A 9,780-nucleotide genomic window follows, 5' to 3' on the forward strand; every position below is an offset into this window, starting at 1 on the left:
CTGCCACCCAACCCCTCGCCGCCGCTACGATTCCTCTGGCAACCCACCCCCTCCTCCATCCCCCTACCCGACCATACCACAACCACCCCCTAACAGAAAACACAGCTGAGCCACGAAGCGCTGAAATACCTTCTGCCTTCCTTCCACCTTCTAGCAGCAAGGGTAACCACCCTCACTCATTATATATACTAAAAATACATAACTGATATAATAATTCGTGTTACGAGATACGTACACGTTCCAAAATATCCCCCGAAATATCCTCGACGAGTGGCACTTTCAGCGCAATTCTACAATTCCAGCATTATCTATGTACAGGCACGCACAGCTGCTATAGGGTAGGGTGAAATACAGAATATTGTTTTTTCGCATACCCGGGATTAAAATTGATATGGCAGAGCACAAGTCGGACATATCTGGCAATTGATGAAGAATGGGCTTTTCCGTGTCTACCTATACTTCACAAGTATTACGTAGTACGTTTAATTAAAATCCAGCTACTTTCTTATAAATTTAGTCACAATACATTATGACATTCTCAGTATATTTCTAATAAACAATTATTCATACTGTGCACGTAAAATTCACCTATTTCGTAACAGAGAAATACTTGAGCGCAGGCGCACAAGTTCCTATTAGGAATAATAGGGAACGTACCTATGATAAACCTTAAACAATTTTCGCGCTAAGCTCATACCGAAAAGCCACCCTATACGTGCACCATGAATATACCATATGCATACGAGCTAACATTACATACTGGGTGATTCAGTCGGAACTAGTCACCTAAATATTTCCATTTGGATTGATGATACGATATTTGGATATATGGGTGGCACGTTACTAGCGAACCACCCTGTATAGTGTCTAGGTGAATGTGTGGAGAGGCGTGTGCGTAGATAACACGTAAACAGGGCAATGCAGACCCGATCGTGTGCATATCTCCGAGGATACCTGTCTCTCTGTAAACTGTGGGCCATGTGCGCAGCCCCGTCCCCGAATCCCCTGTCCTTTCCCTCAACATCCCCTGTTCCACTCCCAACCCCTAAGCTTCCTCCTGAAACCACCCCCCGCGTCAGGGACACGCACACGCTTTTGCAAAGACACGCTCTCCCCGCATACACGTATCAGTTATACGTATATACGCTTATATATATGTAACACACATGCACCCCATATAGTTACATACTATGTCAAGCCTCTCATCGTTCGCGTGGAGAGAAGTACAATATTCTCTATGTATTAGCTACGTATCTGCTACATAGAACGGTGAGTACATAGAACGATGTTTGTAAGGTGAAATACATAGTCATTTAATAAATATATATATATATATACGCATGGGATACATATACACAGAGCTTCGCACGAGCCCCCATAGCTACCCCTAGCGAGCTACTCCTGTATGAGGCGAAGCGTGTGGAGTGGGATGGTTGGTGAAGCCGTGGAAGGGTGGTGTGCGATGGGGGTGCGATGGGCAGAGAGTCCCAATGCGGCTGACACACAAACAACCGAGCCACCCGAAAACCACCCTCTTCCCTCATTCCCATCCATGGCAGCCTACCGAGCCGCCCGGAGCTCACCCCTAACCAGCGTCAGGTACAGCCTGAATTACGCACTCCAGTGCGAATGCAGAGCAGAAGAAAAAACTCTCTGATAGGTCCAACCAAACATCCCTTCGCCACTTTGCTAATCTTCGCAGAATCATCCTCCGTCAAGTTCATTCTTTTTATTTCACCGCCGACGTATTCACCCTGTATACGATATCAGAGTTTTTCAGAAATCCTTTCCCTGCACCACTGAATTCAGTAGGATTCTCCGTAGCAATTGTGACGTACCAAAAAACAAAATCATTCTCTATATGACAATTTCCTATATCAGCAGCCTCGTATATTCTGATTTACTCCCATGCTCGCTAACATGGTACCTATATCGCGAAGCCTCCAACCAGCCCCTAACAAAATCATCCCCAATAGCAGCAGATCGGACGAATACCATGGAGAATCACACATCGCATAAAAAACATAGTAAATAAATATATTCGAAAATTATATAGGGAGAAAGCCTCAAGACTAGAATAAACCATACTGACTCTACGTTCTCTATAAACCAGGAGACCAGAGCATCTTCGTCTATGTGTCTGTACACCATCAAGGGAGATTAACCCCGTGGATTTCGCAAGGGTTTCGCACATTTCAATGGAACTAGGCGCGCTGATGTCAACCTACCTGCGCTGGGTTCAACGCACCTCTAAAGCAACCACACCTACCCATCCTCCTGGAACGTTCACAGCCTTCCCAACGGCCCTCTCCTGGTTCCCCGGCTACCCGGTTCTATCCACTCCTATGTACGTTGGTACGTACGTGTATGTATATTCCGTTAAGCTATGTACCCAACCTCACTGATACCTATGAGGAGGCGTATGCGTATACGGGTGAGCATGGTATCTAACTGGAAGAGCCAAGTATACTAGGGCCAGCCAGTCAGCCAGGGCTACCAGCTAGGTGGCTGGCTGGCTATCTAGCCACCTACCTACGTAGATGGGTAGGTTGGTTGGCCGGTTGGTCGGTCGCTTCGTTGGTTACTATACTCCCAACACCGACCTTCTCTACTGGAGCCTTTCTACCTTCGTAGAAACGTACACGCGTGTACAGGCCGTTACAAACGTGAGGAACAGGCTACATGGATATTGTTGGTAAGCTTAATTGTAGACCCTGTAGTAAAAGCTGCATAGGGCTTGAACGAGATACGTGCTGATAATCACAGGTAGAGCGATGCATTGCCGTCAAATTGTGCCTCTATTAGACCTGCGGGCCTTTCATGACTGTTAGCTATACTGACCACGTATTCTATGCACGTTTGTATACTTGATGTATGAGAAATATTACGGGTTAAAGGTTAACTGTCTACCTTACTTGATAGGATATGGGAATTGGATGACTGCTCTCTTTGAGATACGTGTGCTATTCTATACATTGAACAGTCACACTTTGGGCAGATGAGTCGGAAATTAGGTCGCTCTCATGACCTTCGGTTATATAGTGCAATGAGAAATTCAATTTTCATGATGGGTTAATGGTTCATAGATATAAAGGTTAACTACACATAAAATTTGTAACAACATATTCGAATTTACCATTTCATAGTATTTTATATAGATTCGTATGAAAGATCTATGTTTATTACACATTTGAATATGATTATTCGTATTGAATAGATTTGTGTAAGATAGTTAACTAGGTATAAGATTATTTTTTTTGAAATTTTCAAGAAAACAGATATTTGTTACGAATACCATCAGATCCACTTGAACCTCTAATGTTTAACCGGAATGTCTTAAAGCTTCAATGTCCAGTCTTACCACTAGCTTAATCTAGCCAGCTTAAGCTACCACCGACGAATAGCTGAAGCTTCTTGCGGTATCTGCTTTCAGCTCTTCGGTGTGATATCACCTTTATGCTAGGTGAGCCGGAGCAGCTCCCTTTTCTCTGGCAGGAAGGGTTCCGTTAATCTAGGGTCCAAGGGACGGGAGGCGAATAAGAGGCACCGAGCGTGAGGGAAGAAGGGAGTTGGGTCGAGAAGGCCGAAGAGACTCTTAGGGGGTGAGCAAGAGTGATAGGGGGTTCGGCGGGGTTCTGATGAGGAGGTAAAAGGGGCTCGGCACCGGCACTGGGGGTTCTTGATAAAGGTGGGGTTGCTGGACCCGTTGATGAAGGTTCAGAGTAGAGGGTTACTCTGCTCTTCTACTCTGATGGCGATAGGACTGGGGGTGTGGGCGTTGAGGGTGGATGGATAGAAGGGTGTAGGGAAACAGTTCTGGTGCCTCAGAGGGTGGGTCCAGTGCGGTCCAAGAAGCACTGATTCATCCCCGAGTTATGCCCCTGACGCTCGAGGAAGATATACAATGACGATGTATTCTCGACGCGCCCTCCTCTTCGTCCCTCTTGAGAATCACAAAGAAAAGAGCCGGACACCCCTCGTGTCTAGCAACCCCCAATGGAACGACGACGGAGGATTTACCACCCATAAGAAAATGCGACGAGCTAATTAATTGACTTTCAAAATAAAATTAGGGTAAAGTCTTCAAAATAAAAATAGGGTAATTCTCTGTTACTGTCCTGATTTTCGTATCTAAGAATTGAAAATAGCTACTCACCCTTCTTTATGTGCTACCGCGAGGGAGACTAGACTTCAAAAGCATGAAAAATATAGAATTAATTCATATGTGTGGCACAGGTAATTGGCTTACCATAATGGTTATCTAATGTATATTTATATTTAATTGAAGTATCAGCAATACAGACGTTGCATCCCTCTGTGGATAATATAGTCCTGAAAATGTTGGGGGACGATACACGAAATGTCAATGAATCTCATAGACTATAAAAAGGTACATAATGCTGTCCGGACAGAGCGTAAAAAGTGACTACGGGGATGAATGGATGATATTGAGAATTTACGTGAGACGTTGATCGTGAAAAATTGTGAACTTTCCTAATATTTACGAGCGACGGTCACTTTCGTCTATAACAATGGTACCGTCTTGAAATTGAGATACTTTTGAGGATGATCCGATCCTGAAATTGTTAACTTTCAATCCCTTACTCTTAGCTACTCAACGTCCAGAAAACATAAATTCGAGTTACTACCTGAACACCCCATCTTGAAGAAACTCTATATCGATTTTTTAATCACTTTACTTTCTTATTTCAGCTCGCCAGGTAATTAGCGATGGGGTGAAACTTTAAAGAATGATTAGGCACTGTGCAGCGGTACTGTCTCACCGGGGCTATGCTTCCACGGTCGAAAGGGGTAAGAAAAAGGAGGGTTATACTTTACGAGCTGCGAAAACTTAACTTCCACTTTGTTTAATCCGGAAGACATTAAGGGTTTGACACACCGCCCAACAATTTTAACCTTTAAGAAATATGCACTATTTTTAAGAATATTAAACAACAAGACTTCAAGCTTTTATACGGTTCAACATTCGTATTTGGATTTTCTCAGATAATAGATTATTTCAGATATATTATTTGTAGATAATTGACGTCATCTATTACATTCACTACGGTATAGTAAAGTATACCGATCCGTATATTGATCTGTTTGATCTTCCTGGATTTAGTGAAAAAAAAAGTAGGCTGTAGCAATAGGAGGATCTAGATTTGTGCATTTGCCTTGATGAACACAGCCTGGGCGGGTTGTTTCATCCCCTATCGGGATACTGTGCTTTCGAGGTGGCACTAGCATTTCCATCTGAGAGAGAAGGTACAGCAATGAGGTAGGTTGGTAGATATAGGGTAGGTGAATGGGTGGTTGGGTAGGTGGTTAGATAGAATGGAGGGTGTGCCGGTATAGCCAGGAGTAAGGGTGCTCTGAGAAGATGAAGGGGATGCTGGAGTTTCTGAAGACCGCATCATCCTATGCTGCCGTAGTTTTAGGAAAAGATACGAACGACAGTTCTCAAGCTGCGGACAGCAGTTACTATACCGAAAATCTGTACGGCAACAGGGGTTGTAAAAAATGCCTGAGAAGACTATAAACATCCATATAACAGGGGTAGGTACGAACAAATGTTGAAAAACATTTCGTTAATTCAATGAATTATTTGTGGATAAATAAAAAGGTATCATAAAGATCATTTTTGAGGACTCACCCTTTAATTGGAAATTCTAGCAAAGGACCATCCGAGTAAATTACTATATTGATTCCAGGCACAGTGTCCTACCTGAAATGACAGCGGAAGATTAAGGGAATGGAAAACAAATGTCCACCGTCCACCGCAGAATCTGAAACCGAAGACTCGTCAGCGATACTTCGAAGAGTACAAAAATTTTATTAAAAATATTTTCAGTCTAAGAGGGAAAGTAACGAAATTATGTACGATTAAGGTGATGCCTTTGCTTTTCTTTCGAGCCCTTAAGTGATCTCTTAGAGGTTGAAGAGGCAGTTAATGAGAAAGGGTGTGATGAGAACGAGAGAGACTATTTCTTTGAATAAAATAAATATGATAGGGGTAAGTAAGGTTGCTACCCCAAGCTGGTAATGTCTATCGCCGTAAACCTGTGGTGCCATGTGGTGGTACCGTATAAGTATAAACTACACCTATGTCATTGAAGTAGATCGTTATATCCCCTAATTAAGGTACTCAGCCTTTCAGTTTATTAATCGACAGAAAATTATAACGATGCCCAAGTACTATTGAAACCACCATTTTCGTGCTGCTAAAACTCCATATTTTTGCAGAATATTTTTTTTCTTCTCGCCCTATCGCGACAGCCCTTTATCACGGAGTACATGTGGAAGATCAGAAAGGTATATGGTTAGGTATAAGGTGGAGTATTGTCGTCGTATCACTCTAAATTCTAGTCAGCATTTGAACGCGTGTGCGTAATGGTTATATCTATCGCTAGCTTCAGCCTTAGCCGCCTGTCGGGCGCCTTTCCTTTCCACCCCCTAGGGGTGGCTGGATATCTCGGCGTTCTGTCCGTAATATCCCTAACCCTCCTGCTATCCAACCCTCCCCCCTCCCCCCACCGAGCTAGTCCACGTTCACCCCCGGGGGCCAGAGTTAGGAGGGTTGCCTGCCTGCCTGCCTGGCGTCCGGTGCTACTTCTCCGCACAAAGTGAAGTAGGGGTTGATGGCTAGGGGTGGGCTAGGACGGACCCGGACCAGAGGATATGAACGTTGCTCCAACTCGTGAGGCGCTTCTCCTCGGTCTCATTGCTCGATATCATTTTGCGCTGCTGGCTTCAACAAAATTTTCGATCCACTATCCATACTCGATGGTCGAACGCGAAGATACATATTTTTTTCCCAAAAAATTACAACCCTCATTTTCATTTTCATTTTTCCCTGGCACTTTTCGAGAATAGGATATTATTCATATTAGGATTCAAGATTCAAACAGAACCTATAACAGTGGGTGGAATATGTTTAAGGCGTTAAATCACTCGTGAGATCGCCAATTCGAGATATCTGCGGGAAGGTTGTGAAGGGAAAATGCGTAGGGGGTGATTTTGAGGGATGACACGGGCTGTTGCCGTCGTGCGACCATATACTCACATAAGTATCCAATATCAGTAATTTTTGTACTCGAGCGAGTCCCCGCAGCCCACCCTTCGACTTCGCCATATAAAGTCTCCCATCTTTGGCAAGGTTAGGTTGGGGATCTACTACCCTGTTCCTACCCTCGTACCCTTTTACCGTTCCTCCGTCATCCGCATCCCTCTCGTCATCCCGGATACCCCTTGCGGCCCAATGGTTAGGAAACCGCCCCCGTTCCCATCTATACGCACCCCAATATCGCCCTCGAGCCATGCAATCACGGCATACAGGGAATGGGATGAGTTCGCGGAGGGGGGTGGTTTAGGGGCGGACATAGCAAAAGAGGGTGAGCGAGAGGAAGTGAGGAACCCTAGAAAACAGGGACCGGACTCCCACCCCAATTGTGACTCGTTGACAGGCCTGCATCGGGGAAAACTTATTGCATAGCGGAAAACCAAAGAGAATATTCCCTTAGGGGATACGAATCCCGAAGTTACGGATTAAACGCTGTAGGGGTGGCTTTTACCATTGACTCGTCTCCTTTAACACGGATGGAGCGCATCCCCTACATCCCCTACATCCCTACTCTCCGTTTTTCTAATTCTTCGATTATCACTCAATCTGTCAATCCTCTAAAGCCCCGTATAGAGTTTTCACTGCGGCTACTCTTACCGACGTCAAATAATTAATAAAATTAGTTAATAAATGTATCTTTAGTCATAATTATCATCTAACTGTTCTCTTATCTGCCGCTAGAAAATTTACAAATAGCGGCTTACAAAGGCCTGGATTTAAATTAACGGATATACTCCAGAATACAACTTATGAACAAAGGTGAGAATACGGCACGTGAACCAAAAAGCATTGAAATTTTGTCGTGACTGTAGGACCAATGAGTTCTTGTGTATCAACGTATATCGACCTGCTGGGACGAGGGGTGCGTGAATACGAGTGGATGCAACAACCCCCGTTCTTCGATGAAGTGTAGGTAGAATGTGGGTGCATTGAAAAGGGATGAAAATATGGGGGCAGGGGAGTGGTAGTAGTAACAGGCAGCAGACCTCACGGGAAAGCATTCAATTCAGAATATCATCAAGAAGCGTTCAGTGTCCATCCCCTTGCAATTGCATCGAACGAACTGTGCGAAAAATACCTTAAGAAAAGCATAAGTGTTATGAGCGAAAAAGGTAAGCGTACATTGATAATCCTCAGTGTTACGTAATGGTTTTTTTACGATTCCCCCCCCCCATCCTTGTCATTTGCTAAATTAACAATTTTATTTTTATTCGCGATAAATCATTCCAATGGATAAAATAAATATATGGAGCGTTCGAAAGGATTGGAATCAAGCGATAATATTATACCCTTAATTTCAAGCATCCGTTACTTCTTCACTTATATACATATCTAGTTTCATCCCTCCTTTAAACCTATGCCCGAAGTTTTTTATCCACCCTCTCCTAATTCGCCGTTCTACCCTTACTTTAATTAAAATTAAATGACGGCAAATGCCAGATTCTTCGCATCATTTTCATCCCCTTTTACCAAACCTTATTCGCCTCCCCTATTCCCAACCTCTATACCTTTAACCTTCCGCTCCTCGGCCTCCTGCTTCTGGTCCCACCGTCCACCGATTTGTATTCATAATTACTAAACCCCCAGAACCCTCTACTTCACCTGCCTTTGCGCAGCACTGAACACTAAAGATATTATTAGGTGATGATGAAAACAAAATGAGAGAGTAATTTAAGGAATGTTCTTTCACCCAATTACCCGAACGTTCTTCGAGATCATGTAAATTTTCCAAAAAAGCTCACTTCAAAATTGACTCTCGTTCGTCAGAAATATTTCCTATTTTACCTTTTTTTTAACCCCTTTGGTCGATTTAGATTGGTATAGTATAACTATGGGATGAAAGAGAATCTCTGCTTAGTAGAGGCGGTTGAGTAACGTCCAGCGGTTAGACGATATCATCCGATCGTCGGTATTAATTGAAATACTAATTAGTATCGCGGAAGTATCTTGAAGCCGCCGAACCCGCACTGGAGGCTGCATTGAAATACCAAAACGTGGTCAATTCGTATAGCAGTTGCTCAGTCGATTCGTCCGATAGCAGAAATTACAGAATAATTCTATGAAATCGAGGAAGACTAACGTATCTCCAGTAATTAGACGTCGTTTAAAAAGTCGAATCCTAATTAAATTCTGTTAATCGAATGGTCAAGTAATTTAATCTTATCCACCATACTAGTGTAATTGCTCACGATCCAGTTATCAAGATTTGTCCAATTTAATTATTACACAATTAAAAATTTCTAGACCCCGCAGCATCCTCATTGGATTCATCCGAATATAATAGTCTTGAGTGTCTCAAGTTTTTACGTAATATAGAAGATTGACAAAATTATTATTTATTGTTATCTCCCGGTTGAGAACCCCTTGGAAGACTGGAACATTTCCCCGATCCAATCCCTGGTCCACAAACCCTTCCCCACAGCTATCCAGCGCCAAACACACTCGACTACACCCACGTGGGACAACATTCACGTACACCCTCCCGCAAAAGATGATCTGAATTATGCCCGACCGCTGGTTGCCGCATGTGCAAATTCACCTTCGTCCACGTGTAGCTGCACGTACCGGGTGTGCAAGATGCGAGTGAGCAGAAACTTTGTTTTTGCCCTCTTTTCAAAGAAGTAAAAACTTTCAAGCGAATCTGAATGGCGATAAAG

Source organism: Cephus cinctus, unplaced genomic scaffold, assembly GCF_000341935.2.
Source record: "Cephus cinctus unplaced genomic scaffold, Ccin1 Ccin1_scaffold0160, whole genome shotgun sequence".
In the NCBI taxonomy this organism is placed as follows: domain Eukaryota; kingdom Metazoa; phylum Arthropoda; class Insecta; order Hymenoptera; family Cephidae; genus Cephus; species Cephus cinctus.